The sequence below is a fragment of the Pseudophryne corroboree genome, chromosome 8 (genome assembly GCF_028390025.1).
Source record: "Pseudophryne corroboree isolate aPseCor3 chromosome 8, aPseCor3.hap2, whole genome shotgun sequence".
In the NCBI taxonomy this organism is placed as follows: Eukaryota; Metazoa; Chordata; class Amphibia; order Anura; family Myobatrachidae; genus Pseudophryne; species Pseudophryne corroboree.
The window spans coordinates 100,165,564-100,186,625 of NC_086451.1; the positions used below are offsets into that span (position 1 = coordinate 100,165,564).

The window sequence follows — 21,062 nt, forward strand, 5'->3', positions numbered from 1 at the left end:
TGTCAGGTAGGGCTTATTTGTTTTTGTATGTGCGTGGAATAAACCTAGGTTAAATAAAAATTTCTGCATGAGCTAATTTGTTTTTTTTTTGTTTGAATTTGAACAGGATTCTCGACCCACAAACGCACACAGAGATAGCGAAATATCCAATATACAAAATTCTGTTCTGTGTCAGAGGGCACGATGGGACGACAGAAAGCGACTGCTTTGCATTTACTGAGAGTCATTACAATGCTGAGATCTTCAGGATACATGTCTTCCGCTGTGAGATCCAGGAGGCGGTAAGATGCGGTTAATGCTTTGTGTTTTTTCTTTTCTCATCCGTGTAAGAACTGCATGGGCTCTTAGGGGCAGTTCAGTTGAATGTGATGTTGCTTAGCTTTGGGAATGAGCTATTCACATGGCCTGCTGTAAATCTGCGACTAGATGACTTCTGCTTGTACCTTCCTGAGGTGCGAGCAGAAATTCTGCCAGGATGCACCGAGCTTGGCAAAATGCAGTTTACCACAACTAAGCCCCATTAAGCTGCCTCACCCGCCACTTTGTGATTAAATAGCTCCAGGCACTCTTCCCCGGAGCTAAAATATATCACATTCAATTGAATTCCCCCTGTAAAATTTTTGCATTTACATCAATACTATCTTTGTGACTGTTTTTTCCCTTCCCCCACTCCTTCCATCTGTCCATGTGTACAGTATATTTGTCTACATGATATGGACACTTGGGGGGGGGGGGGAGGGGATGATTGTTATGCGATCCCGGCAGATGGGATGCTGGCGGTCACAAAGCGGTGGTCAAGATCCCAACAGGGGTGAGGTAAGTTTTCAAACTCCCCACCACCACCTAACCCTCCCTTACTGCAGCCTAATTCTAACCTCCCCCCACCCTGCACTACCTAAACCTAATACACCACCCCACCCTCCCCCGGTACGGCCAGACACTAACCCTCCTGGCTATACTTACCTTCAGGACTCCAGCTGTCGGAATTCTGACCTGTTCTGGATTCCAGCACCTGTGTTTCGGCTGCTCTGACTGGATTCCTACAGCCGGTATCTTGAACGTATACCTACTTGGGTAACTGCTGCAGCAAGGTTATGGCAAGATGCACAGGAACATGTGCAATATTACGTAACTGTTTGCAAAGCATTTGTGTGTTATATTTTTTTTTTTTTTTGTGTGTTTATTTTCTGATGCAACCAGACACGTTTTCCATTGAAGGCCATTACAATAAATCACAAGATATATTGATTCAGAGATAGCATGTAAAGCCTCTGTACATGAGCTGCATTTGCGTCATTGTTAAAAAAAAAAGGGGCGTGGTGGGGGCTCTAAAAATATTCTGTGCCCTCCACAGGGGGAATGTAATCTTCAAACCGCAGAGGCTCGGGGCTGGCCACTAGGGAGCAAAGACTATGGCACAGTGCCAGAGTCTTTGCTTTCTGTGAGCGGCGCCATCTTCCTGAAGAGATCACCGGGAAGATGGTGCCAGCAACAGGAATACTTGGGGTAGGAGAATCAGACTCGGGTCAGGGTAATTTGTACCTTATATCTTTTTATAATGAAGTGTTCTTGTTTTTTTTAAATCCAGTAAAGTGATAATCACGTCCATATGCTGTGAGGCAAATATTAATTTGATTTGTTACAACAAATTTTTTCAGAATTTTTAAACAAAGGGCTACATAATCACATGGCTCTGCTTTGTTGCATGCGGTTTCAAATCACAACTCACTGTTTTTGTCTTTAAAGCCCAGTGGTTCCCAGATGCGGTACTCAAGACACCCCAGCAGTCCAGTCTTGTTTTTTCAGAGATGGTATAATCAAACTGACTGAGGAACTAATTAAGTTACCTGTGCATAAACATGAATAGCCTTAAAACCTGGACTGTTGGGATGCCTTGAAGACAGTGTTTGAGGACCACTGCTTTTAGCAATAAAAATACTGATAAATACTGATGAGAGAGTGCTTTTAGCATCCGTTTTGAATCTAGCAATGTTTACATTTTAAAACGAGTAAATGCTATTGTAAGACGCTGCACTTATTCTCCGATGTGACTGCGTCTTTGTCAGATATGGAATTATTTGAATGCGTGTCTTTTCCAAACTGCTGTGTGTTTTTGTTTTCTTTTCAATCTCACACTTGTTTTAATTATAAACTATTTGTTGCGTGCATTAATTTCTTTATATAAACAGTATGTTAAATGGCTGATCATTAACATTGTTTCCTGCGTCTCATCATTAGGTGAGTCGGATATTGTACAGTTTTGCAACAGCTTTCCGGCGTTCATTGAAACAGACCCCTCTTACTGCTTCCATCCCGCCCCAAACACCCGATAGTGACATTTTCACCTTTTCCGTGTCACTGGAGATAAAGGAGGATGACGGGAAGGGCTATTTCAGGTGGGTGCTTCCTAAGTATTTAGATGGGTGGTCTTCAGTATGCCGGCGGTCGGGCTCCCGGCGACCCAGCATACCGGCGCCGGGGAGCCCGACAGCCGGCATACCGACAGCCGGCATACCGACACTTATTCTCCCTCGTGGGGGTCCACGACCCCCTTGGAGGGAGAATAAAATAGTGTGGCGCGCGTAGCGTGGCGAGCGCAGCGAGCCCGCAAGGGGCTCATTTGCGCTCGCCACACTGTCGGTGAGTCGGCGGTCGGGCTCCCGGCGCCGGTATGCTGGTCGCCGGGAGCCCGACCGCCGGCATATCGTAGTGAACCCATTTAGATAGTACTATAAATGTGTATATTCCTATCCAGCACAACTATAGGGTTGTCAAGCTTGTATTGCTTTAAGGCTACACTCATATGTATGAAAACTGTCAAAATTGTATTATTTATTTTATTGCGCTTTAAACACACTTCATGCACTCAGTATGGCTCTGTTGCTATGATGGTAATCATGCTTTCAGTGACTGGCCAGATTAGTGTTGCAGTTCTTTTGTGCCTTAGACTGTAATTCTTCACAGTAAGCACTTTTTTAATAGTGTGTAAACTACAAGTGGTTGACAAATTTTCCTTTTAATGGTGATTGCTATATTTTGGCCAATTCAAATTTACCCACGCTGTTCATGTGTACTGTCTTAGGAATGCATTACTTTGTACTCTTTTTTTGATGTATAACCTTAAGTTATGTTTACCACCTCATCCATTGTTTAATATCTTCTGTATACATGAATAAATCCAAATTAGGGGGGGAATTCAATCACCTGCAATCTATTTTCGTGGTTAAACAGTCTTGGTAAAATGACGTCTTACCGACATTTTTTTTTCCGTGGTAATTCAATTCCCCCCACCCCATTTTTTTCACTCCAATTTTTGCACAATAAAAACACAGGATCTGGCTAATTGAATTCCCTACAGTAATTTACTGCGTGTTAATTGAACCTTCCCTCCCCCCCCCCCCCCCCCCCCCCCCCCCCCCATCACTCCTGGGCTTTCTGATTAGTCCCGAAGGCAGCCAGGGGTTCAATAGTGCCTTGTTTTCACTAATGCAGCTGCGAAAACACATAGGATCTGTGATAAGTTTTCACATACCTACATGAATTTTGTCCAAAAACAGATATTTTTCTGGGCGTTAAAACCTGGCTTTAATTGGATTGCCCGAAAAATAAATAAATAAAAAATTTAAATTAAGTCCGGTTTCTCTAACGTCCTAGTGGATGCTGGGGACTCCGTAAGGACCATGGGGAATAGACGGGCTCCGCAGGAGACAGGGCACTTTAAGAAAGAATTTGGATTCTGGTGTGTTCTGGCTCCTCCCTCTATGTCCCTCCTCCAGACCTCGGTTAGAATCTGTGCCCGGACGAGCTGGATGCTACTTAGTGAGCTCTCCTGAGCTTGCTAAAAAGAAAGTATTTTGTTAGGTTTTTTATTTTCAGAGAGATCTGCTGGCAACAGGCTCTCTGCTAAGTGGGACTGAGGGGAGAGAAGCAGCCCTACTCACTGAAGATAGGTCCTGCTTCTTAGGCTACTGGACACCATTAGCTCCAGAGGGATCGTACACCGGATCGCACCCTTGGTCGTCCGATCCCGGAGCCGCGCCACCGTCCCCCTCGCAGAGCCAGAAGACAGAAGCCGGTGACAGAAGCAAGAAGACTTCGAAATCGGTGGCAGAAGACTCCAGTCTTCATATGAGGTAGCGCACAGCACTGCAGCTGTGCGCCATTGCTCCCACACTAAACCCACATACTCCGGTCACTGCAGGGCGCAGGGGGGGGCGCCCTGGGCAGCAATTAGAGACCTCTTTGGCAAAAGTTTGCATAATATACAGTTGGGCACTGTATATATGTATGAGCCCCCGCCAAAATTGTACATGAAAGCGGGACAGAAGCCCGCCGTCGAGGGGGCGGGGATTCTTCCTCAGCACTCACCAGCGCCATGTTTTTTCTCCACAGCACGGCTGAGAGGAAGCTCCCCAGTCTCTCCCCTGCAGTTACACGGTAGAAGAGGATAAAAAGAGAGGGGGCACATAATTAGGCGCAAAAATCAATATAAACAGCAGCTACTGGGTTAACATTAAGTTACTGTGTTATTCCTGGGTTAATAGCACTGGGGTGTGTGCTGGCATACTCTCTCTCTCTGTCTCTCCAAAGGGCCTTATGGGGGAATTGTCTTCAGATGAGCATTCGCTGAGTGTGTGGTGTGTCGGTACGTGTGTGTCGACATGTCTGAGGTAAAAGGCTCCCCTAAGGAGGAGATGGAGCAAATGTGTGTGTGAGAGGGTGTCTCCGTCGACAACGCCGACACCTGTTTGGATATGTGTAATCAAGTGCTAAGGTGAATTTATTGCACAAAAGATTAGAGAACAGACAGGAAATCTACCCATGTCTGTCCCTATGTCGCAGAGACCTTTAGAGTCTCTCAATGCTCACTATCCAAAATAATAGACACTGATATCGACACGGAGTTTGACTCCAGTGTCGACTACGATAATGCAAAGTTACAGCCAAAATGGCAGAAAAGTATTCAATATATGATTATTGTAATAAAAGATGATTTGCATATCACTGATGACTCATCTGTCCCTGACACAAGGGTACACATGTTTAAGGGGAAGAAAGCTGAGGTAAATTTCCCTCCTCTCATGAGGAAAAAGAACGGGAATCTCCAGACAAGAGACTGCAGTTTCCCACAAAGAATTCTTAGGCAGTATCCTTTCCCCACTAGGGCCAGGATATGATGGGAATCTTCCCCTAGGGTGTCACGTTTGCCCAAAAGGTAGCCCTGACGTAACAGCTATTCTCAGGGATCCTGCAGATAGCGTGCACATTCTGGTACACTACTCAGACCGGCGATTGTGTCGGCATGGGTTTATAGCGCTGTGGCTGCGTGGACAGGTACCTTATCAGCAGAGATTGAGACCCTAGTATGTATATAGATATACATATGTATATATAGAGATATTTATATATTAAAGATGCTGTCTTAAGAGATGTGTATATATAAAACATGCCCAAAGAGACATGAGTATACTGGGTCCTAGAGTCAAAGCTATGTCGATTTCTGCTTGACGTGTCCTGTAGAATATGCAATGGACAGATGATGCCGACTTAAGAGGCATATGGAAGGCTGAGGATTGTGTGGAGAAGGGTTCTCGGACCTGGTCTCCACAGCTATAGCTGGTAATTCTGATATTTTGCCTTATATTCCTGCACAGCCTAGGAAAGCACGACATTATCAAATGCAGCCTTTCGAATAATGAAACAAGAAAGTCCGAGGTGCGTCCTTTCTTGCCAGAGGCGGGGGCAGAGGAAAAGAAGCTGCACAACACAGCTAGTTCCCAGGAACAGAAGTCCTCCCCGGCCTCTACAAAAATCCACCGCATGTCGCTGGGGCTCCACAGGCGGAGCTAGGCCCGGTAGGGGCACGCCTTCGTAAGTTCAGCCACAAGTGGGTTCACTCCCTGTTAGATCCCTGGGCAATAGATATTGTGTCTCAGGGATACGAGCTGGACTTTGAGAAGATGCCCTCTCACCGACGGCCCTGCCGGCTTCCCCCCACGAGAGGGAAACAGTGTTAACTGCAATTCACAAATTGTATCTTCAACAGGTGGTGGTCAAGGTTCCCCTCCTTCAACAAGGAGGGGGTTATTATTCGACCATGTTGTAGTACCGAAACCAGACGGTTCGGTCAGACCCATATTGAATTTAAAATCCCTGAACATATACCTGAAAAGGTTCAAGTTCAAGATGGAATCGCTAAGAGCGGTCATTGCAAGCCTGAAAGGGGGAGATTTTATGATGACTCGGGACATAAAGGATGCATACCTTCATGTCCCCATTTATCCACCTCATCAGGCGTACCTCAGAATTGCGGTACGGGATTGTCATTACCAATTTCAGAAGTTGCCGTTTGGTCTCTCCACGGCCTTGAGCATATTCGCCAAGGTAATGGCGGGAATGATGGTGCTCCTGCGGAAGCAAGGTGTCACTATTATCACGTACTTGGACGATCTCCTCATAAAAGCGAGATCAAGAGAGCAGTTGCTGAACAGCGTATCACTTTCTCTGGAAGTGTAACGGCAACACGGCTGGATTCTATATATTCCAAAGTCGCAGATGGTTCCTATAGCTCATCTGCCTCTCCTAGGCATGATCCTAGACACAGACCAGAAAAGGGTTTATCTCCCGATAGAGAGAGCTCAGGAGCTCGTGACACTGGTCAGGAATCTATTAAAACCAAAACAGGTGTCAGTGCATCACTACACTCAAGTCCTGGGAAGGAGGGTGGCATCATACGAGGCCATTCCCTTCGGCAGGTTCCATACCTTCCAATGGGACTTACTGGACAAGTGGTCCGGATCACATCTTCAGATTAATCACCCTATCCCCCAGGGCCAGGGTGTCTCTCCTGTGGTGGCTGCAGAGTGCTCACCTTCTCGAAGGTCGCAGATTCGGCATTCAGGACTGGGTCCTGGTGACCACGGATGCAAGCCTCCGAGGGTGGGGGGCAGTCACACAGGGAAGAAATTTCCAAGGGCTGTGGTCAAGGCAGGAGACTTGCCTTCACATCAATATCCTGGAACTAAGGGCCATATACAACGCCCTAAGTCAAGCGGAGACCCTGCTTCGCGACCAGCCGGTTCTGATTCAGTCAGACAATATCACCGCAGTGGCTCATGTAAACCGCCAAGGCGGCACAAGGAGCAGGGTGGCGATGGTAAAAGCCACCAGAATTCTTCGCTGGGCGGAGAATCACGTAAGCGCACTGTCAGCAGTGTTCATTCCGGGAGTGGACAACTGGGAAGCAGACTTCCTCAGTAGGCACGACCTCCACCCGGGAGAGTGGGGACTTCATCCGGAAGTCTTCATGCAGATTGCAAGTCGGTGGGAACTGCCACAGGTGGACATGATGGCATCCCGCCTCAACAAAAAGCTGCAGAGATATTGCGCCAGGTCAAGAGACCCTCCGGCGATAGCTGTGGACGCACTGGTGACACCGTGGGTGTTCCCGTCGGTCTATGTATTTCCTCCTCTTCCTCTCATACCCAAGGTGCTGAGAATCATAAGGAAAAGAGGAGTGAGAACAATACTCTTTGTTCCGGATTGGCCAAGAAGGACTTGGTATCCAGATCTGCAAGAAATGCTCACAGAGGACCCGTGGCCTCTGCCTCTAAGACAGGACTTGTGCAACAGGGGCCCTGTCTGTTTCTAGACTTACCGCGGCTGCGTTTGACGGCATGGCGGTTGAACGCCGGATCCTAGCAGAAAAAGGCATTCCGGATGAGGTCATTCCTACGCTGATAGAGGCTAGGAAGGATGTGACGGCTCAACATTATCACCGTGTATATGGCGAGAATATGTTGCTTGGTGTGAGGCCAGGAAGGCCCATACGGAGGAATTCCAGCAGGGCCGTTTTCCTTCACTTCCTACAGTCGGGAGTGACTTTGGGCCTGAAATTGGGTTCCATTAAGGTCCAGATTTCGGCCCTATCCATTTTCTTTCAAATAGAACTGGCTTCTCTTCCTGAAGTTCAGACGTTGTAAAGGGAGTGCTGCATGTTCAGCCCCCTTTTGTGCCTCCAGTGGCACCTTGGGATCTTAACGTGGTGTTGAGTTTCCTGAAGTCACATTGGTTTGAGCCACTCAAAATCGTGGAGTTAAAATTTCTCACGTGGAAGGTGGTCATGCTGTTAGCGTTGGCTTCAGCTAGGCGTGTGTCAGAATTAGCGGCTTTGTCACATAAAAGCCCCTATCTGGTTTTTCCATATGGACAGGGCAGAATTTCGGACCCGTCCACAATTTCTGCCAAAAGTGGTGTCATCTTTTCATATGAACCAACCTATTGTGGTGCCTGTGGCTACTCGTGACTTGGAGGATTCCGAGTTACTAGATGTGGTCAGGGCTTTGAAGGTTTATGTAGCCAGAACGGCTAGAGTCAGGAAAACTGAGTCGCTGTTTATCCTATATGCACCCAACAAGCTGGGTGCTCCCGCTTCAAAGCAAACTATTGCTCGCTGGATCTGTAACACGATTCAGCAGGCTCATTCTGCGACTGGAGTGCCGCTTCCAAAATCAGTAAAAGCCCACTCCACAAGGAAGGTGGGCTCTTCTTGGGCGGCTGCCCGAGGGGTCTCGGCATTACAGCTTTGCCGAGCAGCTACTTGGTCAGGTTCGAACACTTTTGCAAAGTTTTACAAGTTTGATACCCTGGCTGAGGAGGACCTTGTGTTTGCTCATTCGGTGCTGCAGAGTCATCCGCACTCTCCCGCCTGTTTGGGAGCTTTGGTATAATCCCCATGGTCCTTACGGAGTCCCCAGCATCCACTAGGACGTTAGAGAAAATAAGATTTTACTTACCGGTAAATCTATTTCTCGTAGTCCGTAGTGGATGCTGGGCGCCCGTCCCAAGTGCGGACTTCTGCAATGCTTGTATATAGTTATTGCTTAAATAAGGGTTATGTTTGGTTGCATCAGGGTTGATCTGATGCTCCGTTGTTGTTCATACTGTTAACTGGGTAAATTTATCACGAGTGATACGGTATGATTGGTGTGACTGGTATGAGTCTTGCCCTGGATTCCAAAATCCTTTCCTTGTACTGTCAGCTCTTCCGGGCACAGTTTCTCTAACTGAGGTCTGGAGGAGGGACATAGAGGGAGGAGCCAGAGCACACCAGTATCCAAATTCTTTCTTAAAGTGCCCTGTCTCCTGCGGAGCCCGTCTATTCCCCATGGTCCTTACGGAGTCCCCAGCATCCACTACGGACTACGAGAAATAGATTTACCAGTAAGTAAAATCTTATTTTTTACCACCCGAAAACTTGCAGCAGGCAATTGAATTCCCCCCTATGTCCTCTACAATCTTCATTGCGTTTATTATTTTTAATATCTTTTTGTTATAGTGCCGTTTCTAAGGATAAGGACAAGCAGTGTTTCAGGTTACGCCAGGGCGTGGAAAAGAAGATTGTTATTTATGTCCAGCAGACTTCGAACAAAGAACTTACTATTGAGAGGTAATTTTATTACCATACTGAGCATGCTTCCAGTGGCATGTTGGTTACAGAGAAATAGTTTTCTTGGTTTTAACACTGAGGTTCTATCCTCATTAGCACACAAGGAATCATTTATACCCATGTGATAGTGACTCAGAAATCCTTTTGATTTATTTGTTCATTTGGCGCATGGACCCTTCCATAGCCTCTAATACGAGATCAGTAGCCTGAGACAATAGTAGTAAGTATTTATTATCTCCAGTACTTTGGGCCTTATTCAGGTTTGTTAGCAAACCAAAAAAGTTAGCAATTGGGCCAAACCATGTTGCACTGCAGGTGGGGCAGATGTAACATGTGCAGAAAGATTTACAGTTGGGTGGGGTGTGTTCAAACTGAAATCTAAATTGCAGTGTAGAAATAAAGCAGCCAGTATTTACCCTGTACAGAAACAATAAAACCCACCCAAATCTAACTCTCTCTGCACATGTTATATCTGTCCCACCTGCAGTGCAACATGGTTTTGCCCAATTGCTACCTTTTTGGTTTGCTAACAAACCTGAATAACCCCCCTTATCTGCAAAAACATCTCCACCATGTCTTATCCATACAGAGTCAACATTAGACAGGGTGATGAAAGCGAGTGAATTGACACCTGATTTGCTGTGGCAGTCGGGTAGCAGACCATTTTTGTTTTCATCTGAAACGCAATATGCACTAGAACGCAGGGGCGGACTGGTATGCCGGACCGGATTCCGTTTGGCCGGTCCGGTCGCCACCTCATTGGCTGGCTGTCACCCCCTATGCAGGCCGCTGCAGCCGCGTTAACTGAAGCTTCGTGAAGCATTTAAAAAATGGCCGCTGTCGGAGCTGCTTCAGTTAACGTTGCCGCGGCTGGCGGTGGCGGCTCCGCGTTGCCAGTGATGGTCAACAAACAACATTGACGGCTCCGCAGGTGAGTGCTGCTGCAGCAGCAGCATATGGGTTGATGGGGAGAGAGGGGGAGGCAGTGACAGGGCACTACTGTGTCAGTGCTGCTAAATGTGCATGGGATGTTACTACTGTGTGTGCAATATACTGTATCTAAAAGGCATTATTACTACTGTGTGTGTGCAATTTAGTCTAGTCCCTTACCCTAACCCCCCCCCCCAGACTAACCCTCCCCCTCAGACTAACCTTAACCCCCCCCCCGCAGCCTAACCCTAACCTCCCCCCTCCCGCAGCCTTGCCCTAACCTCCCCCTCCCGCAGCCTAGCCCTAACCTCCCCGGAGCCTAACCCTCACCCTGCAATGTCAGATAAAATGCCTGTCAGTCTGATATTCATTTTATCTGCCTGTGCAGCGGGAGATTGACAATGTGTATAATGTTCTCTGCTTGGTGCAATATGTATAATGTGCTTTACCTGGTGCAATGTGTATAATGTGCTCTGCCTGGTGCAAAGTGTATAATGTGCTTTACCTGGTGCAATGTGTATAATGTGCTTTACCTGGTGCAATGTGTATAACGTGCTCTGCCTGGTGCAATGTGTATAACGTGCTCTGCCTGGTGCAATGTGTATAACGTGCTCTGCCTGGTGCAATGTGTATAACGTGCTCTGCCTGGTGCAATGTGTATAACGTGTAACGTGCTCTGCCTGGTGCAATGTGTATAACGTGCTCTGCCTGGTGCAATGTGTATAACGTGCTCTGCCTGGTGCAATGTGTATAATGTGCTCTACCTGGCACAATATGTATAACGTTCTCTACCTGATGCAATGTGTATAATGTGCTTTCCTGGCACAAAGAGTATAATGTGCTTTACCTGGTGCAATGTGTATAATGTGCTCTGCCTGTCGCAAAGTGTTTACCGTGCTCTACCTGGTGCAAAGTATAGATGTGCTCTATCTGGCGCAATATGTATAATATGCTCTACCTGGCACAGTGTGTATAGGAGGTTCTACCTGGTGCGATGTGTATAAGCGGCACTACTGTGTGGTGTAATGTAAATTGGCACAATTATGTGGCCACGCCCCTTCCCCGCGAAGCCACGCCCCTAAAATTTTGCTGCGCTCCTCTGATGCACACTTTCCATCCCTGCATTTGGTCAGGCCTTGACAGACTCCACCCCCCTCAACAGAACCCCACTCCTATTAGGGCTGCTTCCATAAATTTCCCGGTCTAGTTTTCGATCCCAATCCGCCCCTACTAGAACGTATAGCAACATATTTTTAAATATTAAGGTGTTGGGATTTATCCCAACTGAAAAATAATAGTGAATCCTGACTTACAAAACTAAAATGCATGGATGCTGGGAACTCCGTAAGGACCATGGGGAATAGCGGCTCCGCAGGAGACTGGGCACAATTAAAGAAAGCTTTAGGTCACCTGGTGTGCACTGGCTCCTCCCACTATGACCCTCCTCCAAGCCTCAGTTAGATTTTGTGCCCGGCCGAGGTTGGATGCACACTAGGGGCTCTCCTGAGCTTCTAGAAAGAAAGTATATATTTAGGTTTTTTATTTTACAGTGAGACCTGCTGGCAACAGGCTCACTGCAGCGAGGGACTAAGGGGAGAAGAAGCGAACCTACCTGCTTGCAGCTAGCTTGGGCTTCTTAGGCTACTGGACACCATTAGCTCCAGAGGGACCGACCGCATGGAACTGGCCTTGGTGTTCGGTCCCGGAGTCGCGCCGCCGTCCCCCTTACAAAGCCAGAAGCAAGAAGAGGTCCGGAAAATCGGCGGCAGAAGACATCAGTCTTCACCAAGGTAGCGCACAGCACTGCAGCTGTGCGCCATTGCTCCTCATACACACTTCACACTCCGGTCACTGAGGGTGCAGGGCGCTAGGGGGGGGGGCGCCCTGAGCAGCAATAAAAAGACCTTGGCTGGCAAAAATACCACAATATATAGCCCCAGAGGCTATATATGTGATAATTACCCCTGCCAGAATCCAGAAAAAAGCGGGAGAATAGTCCGCGAAAAAGGGGCGGAGCTATCTCCTTCAGCACACTGGCGCCATTTCTCCCTCACAGCTCCGCTGGAAGGAAGCTCCCTGGCTCTCCCCTGCAGTCTACACTACAGAAAAGGGTAAAAAAAGAGAGGGGGGGCACTAAATTTAGGCGCAGTATATATAACAGCAGCTATAGGGGACATAATTCAGTTAGTCCCTGCATTATATAGCGCTCTGGTGTGTGCTGGCATACTCTCACTCTGTCTCCCCAAAGGGCTTTTGTGGGTCCTGTCCTCTGTTAGAGCATTCCCTGTGTGTGTGCGGTGTGTCGGTACGGCTGTGTCGACATGTTTGATGAGGATAATGAGGTGGAGGCGGAGCAGTTGCATATAGAAGGGATGTCACCCCCTGCGGGGCAGACACCTGAGTGGATGGACTTATGGAAGGAATTGCGTGCACGCGTCGACTCCTTACACAAAAAATTTGACGACATGCCAAATGCGGGACAGCCGGCTTCTCAGCTCGTGCCTGTCCAGGCGTCTCAAAGGCCATCGGGGGCTCTAAAACGCCCGCTACCTCAGATGGCAGACGCGGATGTCGACACGGATACTGACACCAGTGTCGATGACGATGAGTCTAGTCTAATGTCCACTAAGGCCATTTGTTGCATGATTGAAGCAATGAAAGAGGTGTTACACATTTCTGATATAAACCCAGGTACCACTAAAAAGGGTATTATGTTTGGGGAGAAAAAACTACCCGTAGTCTTTCCCCCATCAGAAGAATTAAATGAAGTGTGTGAAGAAGCGTGGGCTTTCCCTGATAAAAGATTGGTAATCTCTAAGAAGTTACTTATGGCGTTCCCTTTCCCGCCAGAGGATAGGTCACGTTGGGAAACACCACCTAGGGTGGATAAAGCGCTCACACGTTTGTCTAAAAAGGTGGCACTACCGTCTCCGGATACGGCCGCCCTCAAGGAGCCTGCTGATAGAAAGCAGGAGGCTATCCTGAAGTCTGTATATACACACTCAGGCATTATACTTAGACCTGCTATTGCGTCAGCGTGGATGTGCAGTGCTGCCGCTGCGTGGTCAGATAAACTGTCAGAAAATATTGACACCCTAGACAGGGACACTATTCTGCTAACCATAGAGCATATTAAAGACTCAGTCTTATACATGAGAGTTTCACAGAGGGAGATCTGCCGGCTGGCATCTAAAATAAGTGCACTGTCCATTTCTGCTAGGAGAGGCTTATGGACTCGCCAGTGGACAGGGGATGCAGATTCAAAAAGGCACATGGAAGTTTTGCCTTATAAGGGTGAGGAGTTATTCGGGGATGGTCTCTCGGACCTAGTTTCCACAGCAACTGCTGGGAAGTCAGCATTTTTACCCCATGTTCCCTCACAGCCTAAAAAGGCGCCGTTTTATCAAGTACAGTCCTTTCGGACTCAGAAAAACAGGCGTGGAAAAGGCGGGTCCTTTCTGTCCAGAGGCAGAGGTAGGGGAAAAAGGCTGCAACAAACAGCAGGTTCCCAGGAGCAAAAGTCCTCCCCCGCTTCTTCCAAGTCCGCCGCATGACGGTGGGGCTCCACAGACGGAGCCAGGTACGGTGGGGGGCCGCCTCAAAAATTTCAGCGATCAGTGGGCTCGCTCACAGGTGGATCCCTGGATCCTGCAAATAGTATCTCAAGGGTACAAACTGGAATTCGAGGCGTCTCCACCCCACCGGTTCCTAAAATCTGCCTTACCGACAACTCCCTCAGGCAGGGAGGCTGTGCTAGAGGCAATTCACAAGCTGTATTCCCAGCAGGTGATAGTCAAGGTGCCCCTACTTCAACAAGAACGGGGTAACTATTCCACACTGTTTGTGGTACCGAAACCGGACGGTTCGGTGAGACCCATTTTAAATTTGAAATCCTTGAACACATACATAAAAAAATTCAAGTTCAAGATGGAATCGCTCAGGGCGGTTATTGCAAGCCTGGACGAGGGGGATTACATGGTATCCCTGGACATCAAGGATGCTTACCTGCATGTCCCCATTTACTATCCTCACCAGGAGTACCTCAGATTTGTGGTACAGGATTGCCATTACCAATTCCAGACGCTGCCGTTCGGACTCTCCACGGCACCGAGGGTGTTTACCAAAGTAATGGCGGAAATGATGATACTCCTTCGAAGAAAGGGAGTTTTAATTATCCCGTACTTGGACGATCTCCTAATAAAGGCGAGGTCCAAGGAGCAGTTGTTGGTGGGAGTAGCACTATCTCAGGAGGTGCTACACCAGCACGGTTGGATTCTGAATATTCCAAAATCACAGCTGGTTCCGACGACACGTCTACTGTTCCTGGGTATGATCCTGGACACAGTCCAGAAAAAAGTGTTTCTCCCGGAGGAGAAAGCCAAGGAGCTGTCATCTCTAGTCAGAGACCTCCTGAAACCGAAACAGGTATCGGTGCATCACTGCACGCGGGTCCTGGGAAAGATGGTGGCTTCTTACGAAGCAATTCCTTTCGGCAGGTTCCATGCCAGAATCTTTCAGTGGGACCTGTTGGACCAGTGGTCCGGATCGCATCTTCAGATGCATCGCCTGATAACCCTGTCTCCAAGAACCAGGGTGTCTCTGCTGTGGTGGCTGCAGAGGGCCCATCTTCTAGAGGGCCGCAGATTCGGCATACAGGACTGGGTCCTGGTGACCACGGATGCCAGCCTTCGGGGCTGGGGGGCAGTCACACAGGGAAGAAACTTCCAAGGACTATGGTCGAGTCAGGAGACTTCCCTACACATAAATATTCTGGAACTAAGGGCCATTTACAACGCCCTAAGTCAAGCAAGGCCTCTGCTTCAAAACCAGCCGGTACTGATCCAGTCAGACAACATCACGGCAGTCGCCCATGTAAATCGACAGGGCGGCACGAGAAGCAGGATGGCAATGGCAGAAGCCACAAGGATTCTCCGATGGGCGGAAAATCACGTACTAGCACTGTCAGCAGTGTTCATTCCGGGAGTGGACAACTGGGAAGCAGACTTTCTCAGCAGGCACGACCTCCACCCGGGAGAGTGGGGACTTCATCCAGAAGTCTTCACGCTGATTGTAAATCGATGGGAACGTCCACAAGTGGACATGATGGCGTCCCGCCTAAACAAAAAACTAGAGAGATATTGCGCCAGGTCAAGGGACCCTCAGGCGATAGCTGTGGACGCTCTGGTGACACCGTGGGTGTACCAGTCAGTTTATGTGTTCCCTCCTCTGCCTCTCATACCAAAGGTACTGAGAATAATAAGAAAACGAGGAGTAAGAACAATACTCGTGGTTCCGGACTGGCCAAGGGGAGCGTGGTACCCGGAACTTCAAGAGATGATCTCAGAGGACCCATGGCCTCTGCCGCTCAGACAGGACCTGCTGCAGCAGGGGCCCTGTCTGTTCCAAGACTTACCGCGGCTGCGTTTGACGGCATGGCGGTTGAACGCCGGATCCTGAAGGAAAAGGGCATTCCGTAGGAAGTCATTCCTACGCTGATTAAAGCCAGGAAAGATGTAACTGCAAAGCATTATCACCGCATATGGCGGAAATATGTTGCTTGGTGTGAGGCCGAAAAGGCCCCAACAGAGGAATTTCAACTAGGTCGATTTCTGCATTTCCTACAAACAGGAGTGACTATGGGCCTGAAATTAGGCTCCATTAAGGTACAGATCTCGGCTCTGTCGATTTTCTTCCAGAAAGAACTGGCTTCATTGCCTGAAGTTCAGACGTTTGTGAAGGGAGTGCTGCATATTCAGCCCCCGGTTGTGCCTCCAGTGGCACCTTGGAATCTCAACGTGGTGTTGAGTTTCTTAAAATCACATTGGATTGAGCCACTTAAGACCGTGGATCTAAAATATCTCACGTGGAAAGTGGTCATGTTATTGGCCTTGGCTTCGGCCAGGCGTGTGTCAGAATTGGCGGCTTTGTCATGTAAAAGCCCTTATCTGATTTTCCATATGGATAGGGCAGAATTGAGGACTCGTCCCCAGTTTCTTCCTAAGGTGGTATCCGCTTTTCACTTGAACCAACCTATCGTGGTGCCTGCGGCTACTAGGGACTTGGAGAACTCCAAGTTACTGGACATAGTCAGGGCCTTGAAAATTTATGTTTCCAGGACGGCTGGAGTCAGGAAAACTGACTCGCTATTTATCCTGTATGCACCCAACAAGCTGGGTGCTCCTGCTTCTAAGCAGACTATTGCTCGCTGGATTTGTAGCACAATTCAGCAGGCGCATTCTGCGGCTGGACTGCCGCATCCTAAATCAGTAAAAGCCCATTCCACAAGGAAGGTGGGCTCATCTTGGGCGGCTGCCCGAGGGGTCTCGGCTTTACAACTTTGCCGCGCTGCTGCTTGGTCAGGGGCAAACACGTTTGCAAAATTCTACAAATTTGATACCCTGGCTGAGGAGGACCTGGAGTTCTCTCATTCGGTGCTGCAGAGTCATCCGCACTCTCCCGCCCGTTTGGGAGCTTTGGTATAATCCCCATGGTCCTTTCGGAGTTCCCAGCATCCACTAGGACGTCAGAGAAAATAAGAATTTACTCACCGGTAAATCTATTTCTCGTAGTCCGTAGTGGATGCTGGGCGCCCGTCCCAAGTGCGGATTGTCTGCAATACTTGTACATAGTTACTGTTAACTAAAGGGTTATTGTTGAGCCATCTGTTGAGAGTCCGTAAGGACCATGGGGAATAGACGGGCTCCGCAGGAGACTGGGCACTCTATAAGAAAGATTAGGTACTATCTGGTGTGCACTGGCTCCTCCCTCTATGCCCCTCCTCCAGACCTCAGTTAGATTTATGTGCCCGGCTGAGCTGGATGCACACTAGGGGCTCTCCTGAGCTCCTAGAAAGAAAGTTTAATTTAGGTTTTTTATTTTACAGCGAGACCTGCTGGCAACAGGCTCACTGCAACGAGGGACTAAGGGGAGAAGAAGCGAACCTACCTGCTTGCAGCTAGCTTGGGCTTCTTAGGCTACTGGACACCATTAGCTCCAGAGGGATCGACCGCAGGACCCGTCCTTGGTGTTCGTTCCCGGAGCCGCGCCGCCGTCCCCCTTACAGAGCCAGAAGCATGAAGATGGTCCGGAAAATCGGCGGCATGAAGACTTCAGTCTTCACCAAGGTAGCGCACAGCACTGCAGCTGTGCGCCATTGCTCCTCATTACACACTTCACACTCCGGTCACTGAGGGTGCAGGGCGCTGGGGGGGGGGCGCCCTGAGCAGCAATAAAAACACCTTGGCTGGCAAAATAACCACAATATATAGCCCCAGAGGCTATATATGTGGTAATTACCCCTGCCAGAATACAGAAAATAGCGGGAGAAAAGTCCGCCGAAAAAGGGGCGGAGCCATCTCCCTCAGCACACTGGCGCCATTTTCTCTTCACAGGCTCTCCCCTGTAGTTCTCAGGCTCAAAGGGTTAAAAAGAGAGGGGGGGCACTAAATTTAGGCGCAATATTGTTTATACAAGCAGCTATTGGGGAAAATTCACTCAGTGATAGTGTTTATCCCTACATTATATAGCGCTCTGGTGTGTGCTGGCATACTCTCTCTCTGTCTCCCCAAAGGGCTGTGTGGGGTCCTGTCCTCAGTCAGAGCATTCCCTGTGTGTGTGCGGTGTGTCGGTACGGCTGTGTCGACATGTTTGATGAGGAGGCTTATGTGGAGGCGGAGCAGATGCCGATAAATGGGATGTCGCCCCCTGTGGGCCGACACCAGAGTGGATGGATAGGTGGAAGGTATTAACCGACAGTGTCAACTCCTTACATAAAAGGCTGGATGACGTAACAGCTATGGGACAGCCGGCTTATCAGCCCGCGCCTGCCCAGGCGTCTCAAAGGCCATCAGGGGCTCAAGAACGCCCGCTCCCTCAGATGGCAGACACAGATGTCGACGCGGAGTCTGACTCCAGTGTCGACGAGGTTGAGACTTATACACAATCCACTAGGAACATCCGTTACATGATCCCGGCAATAAAAAATGTGTTACACATTCTGACATTAACCCAAGTACCACTAAAAAAGGGTTTTATGTTTGGGGAGAAAAAGCAGGCAGTGTTTTGTTCCCCCATCAAATGAGTGAATGAAGTGTGAAAAAGCGTGGGTTCCCCAGATAAGAAACTGGTAATTTCTAAAAAGTTACTGTAGGCGTACCTTTTTCCGCCAGAGGATAAGTTACGCTGGGAGATATCCCCTAGGGTGGATAAGGCGCTCACACGTTTGTCAAAAAAGGTGGCACTGCCGTCTTAGGATACGGCCACTTTGAAGGTACCTGCTAATAAAAAGCAGGAGGCTATCCTGAAGTCTGTATTTACACACTCAGGTACTAGACTGAGACCTGCAGATAGTGCTGCTGCAGCGTGGTCTGTAACCCTGTCAAACAGGGATACTATTTCTCTATCGTCCTAGTGGATGCTGGGGTTCCTGAAAGGACCATGGGGAATAGCGGCTCCGCAGGAGACAGGGCACAAAAAGTAAAGCTCTAGGATCAGGTGGTGTGCACTGGCTCCTCCCCCTATGACCCTCCTCCAAGCCTCAGTTAGGTTTTTGTGCCCGGCCGAGAAGGGTGCAATCTAGGTGGCTCTCCTAAAGAGCTGCTTAGAAAAGTTTAGCTTAGGTTTTTTATTTTACAGTGAGTCCTGCTGGCAACAGGATCACTGCATCGAGGGACTTAGGGGAGAAGAAGTGAACTCACCTGCGTGCAGGATGGATTGGCTTCTTTGGCTACTGGACATTAGCTCCAGAGGGACGATCACAGGTACAGCCTGGATGGTCACCGGAGCCTCGCCGCCGGCCCCCTTGCAGATGCTGAAAAGAGAAGAAGGTCCAGAATCGGCGGCAGAAGACTCCTCAGTCTTCTTAAGGTAGCGCACAGCACTGCAGCTGTGCGCCATTGCTCTCAGCACACTTCACACGGCAGTCACTGAGGGTGCAGGGCGCTGGGGGGGGGCGCCCTGGGCAGCAATGAAAATCCTTTTTTTGGCAAAAAATACCTCACATATAGCCTCCGGGGCTATATGGAGATATTTAACCCCTGCCAGAATCCATTTTTAAGCGGGAGACGAGCCCGCCGAAAAGGGGGCGGGGCCTATCTCCTCAGCACACAGCGCCATTTCCTCACACAGTTCCGCTGGTCAGGAAGGCTCCCAGGCTCTCCCCTGCACTGCACTACAGAAACAGGGTTAAATCAAGAGAGGGGGGGCAAAATTTGGCGAAATTGTGATTTTATAAAAGCAGCTATAAGGGAGCACTTATTATAAGGCTATCCCTGTAAAATATAGCGCTTTGGTGTGTGCTGGCAAACTCTCCCTCTGTCTCCCCAAGGGGCTAGTGGGGTCCTGTCCTCTATCAGAGCATTCCCTGTGTGTGTGTGTGCTATATGTCGGTACGTGTGTGTCGACATGTATGAGGACGATGTTGGTGAGGAGGCGGAGCAAATTGCCTGTAATGGTGATGTCACTCTCTAGGGAGTCGACACCGGAATGGATGGCTTATTTATGGAAATTACGTGACAATGTCAACACGCTGCAAGCCGGTTGACGACATGAGAGGGCCGGCGAACAAATTAGTATCTGTCCAGGCGTCTCAAACACCGTCAGGGGCTGTAAAATGCCCATTTACCTCAGTCGGTCGACACAGACCCAGACACGGACACTGATTTCAGTGTCGACGGTGAAGAAACAAACGTATTTTCTTTTAGGGCCACACGTTAAGGGCAATGAAGGAGGTGTTACATATTTCTGATACTCCAATTACCACAAAAAAGGGTATTATGTGTGAGGTGAAAAAAACTACCTGTAGTTTTTCCTGAATCAGATAAATTAAATGAAGTGTGTGATGATGCGTGGGTTTCCCCCGATAGAAAATTATTGGCGGTATACCCTTTCCCGCCAGAAGTTAAGGCGCGGTGGGAAACACCCCTCAGGGTGGATAAGGCGCTCACACGCTTATCAGAACAAGTGGCGGTACCATCTACGGATAGGGCCGTACTTAAGGAGCCAGCTGATAGGAGGCTGAAAAATATCCTAAAAAGTATACACACACATGCTGGTGTTATACTGCGACCAGCGATCGCCTCAGCCTGGATGTGCAGAGCTGAGGTGGCTTGGTCGGATTCCCTGACTAAAAATATTGATACCTTTGACAGGGACAGTATTTTATTGACTATAGAGCATTTAAAGGATGCATTTCTATATATGCGAGATGCGCAGAGGGATATTTGCACTCTGGCATCAAGAGTAAATGCGATGTCCATATCTGCAAGAAGATGTTTATGGACACGACAGTGGTCAGGTGATGCAAATTCCAAACGGCACAAAGATGTATTGCCGTATAAAGGGGAGGAGTTATTTGGGGTCGGTCCATGGGACCTGGTGGCCAGGGCAACTGCTGGAAAATCCACCGTTTTTTACCCTAAGTCACATCTCTGCAGAAAAAGACACCGTCTTTTCAGCCTCAGTCCTTTCGTCCCTATAAGAGTCATATCTGCCCAGGGATAGAGGAAAGGGAAGAAGACTGCAGCAGGCAGCCCATTCCCAGGAACAGAAGCCCTCCACCGCTTCTACCAAGTTCTCAGCATGACGCTGGGACCGTACAGGACCCCTGGATCCTACAAGTAGTATCCAAGGGGTACAGATTGGAATGTCGAGAGGTTTCCCCCCTCGCAGGTTCCTGTAGTCTGCT

At 48.7% G+C, this 21,062-nt stretch overlaps 1 protein-coding gene across 1 annotated transcript in view; it reads left to right on the plus strand.

Moving 5' to 3' along the window:
• The first annotated feature begins 108 nt into the window (after positions 1 to 108).
• LOC134948686 (rab GTPase-activating protein 1) overlaps positions 109 to 21,062 on the plus strand; it is a 437,656-nt gene continuing 416,702 nt past the window's right edge. The window contains exons 1-3 of the mRNA XM_063936842.1: positions 109 to 281; positions 2,239 to 2,396; positions 9,338 to 9,448. The gene's annotated coding sequence lies outside the window, so the exon portion shown is untranslated. The remainder of the gene's footprint in view (positions 282 to 2,238; positions 2,397 to 9,337; positions 9,449 to 21,062) is intronic.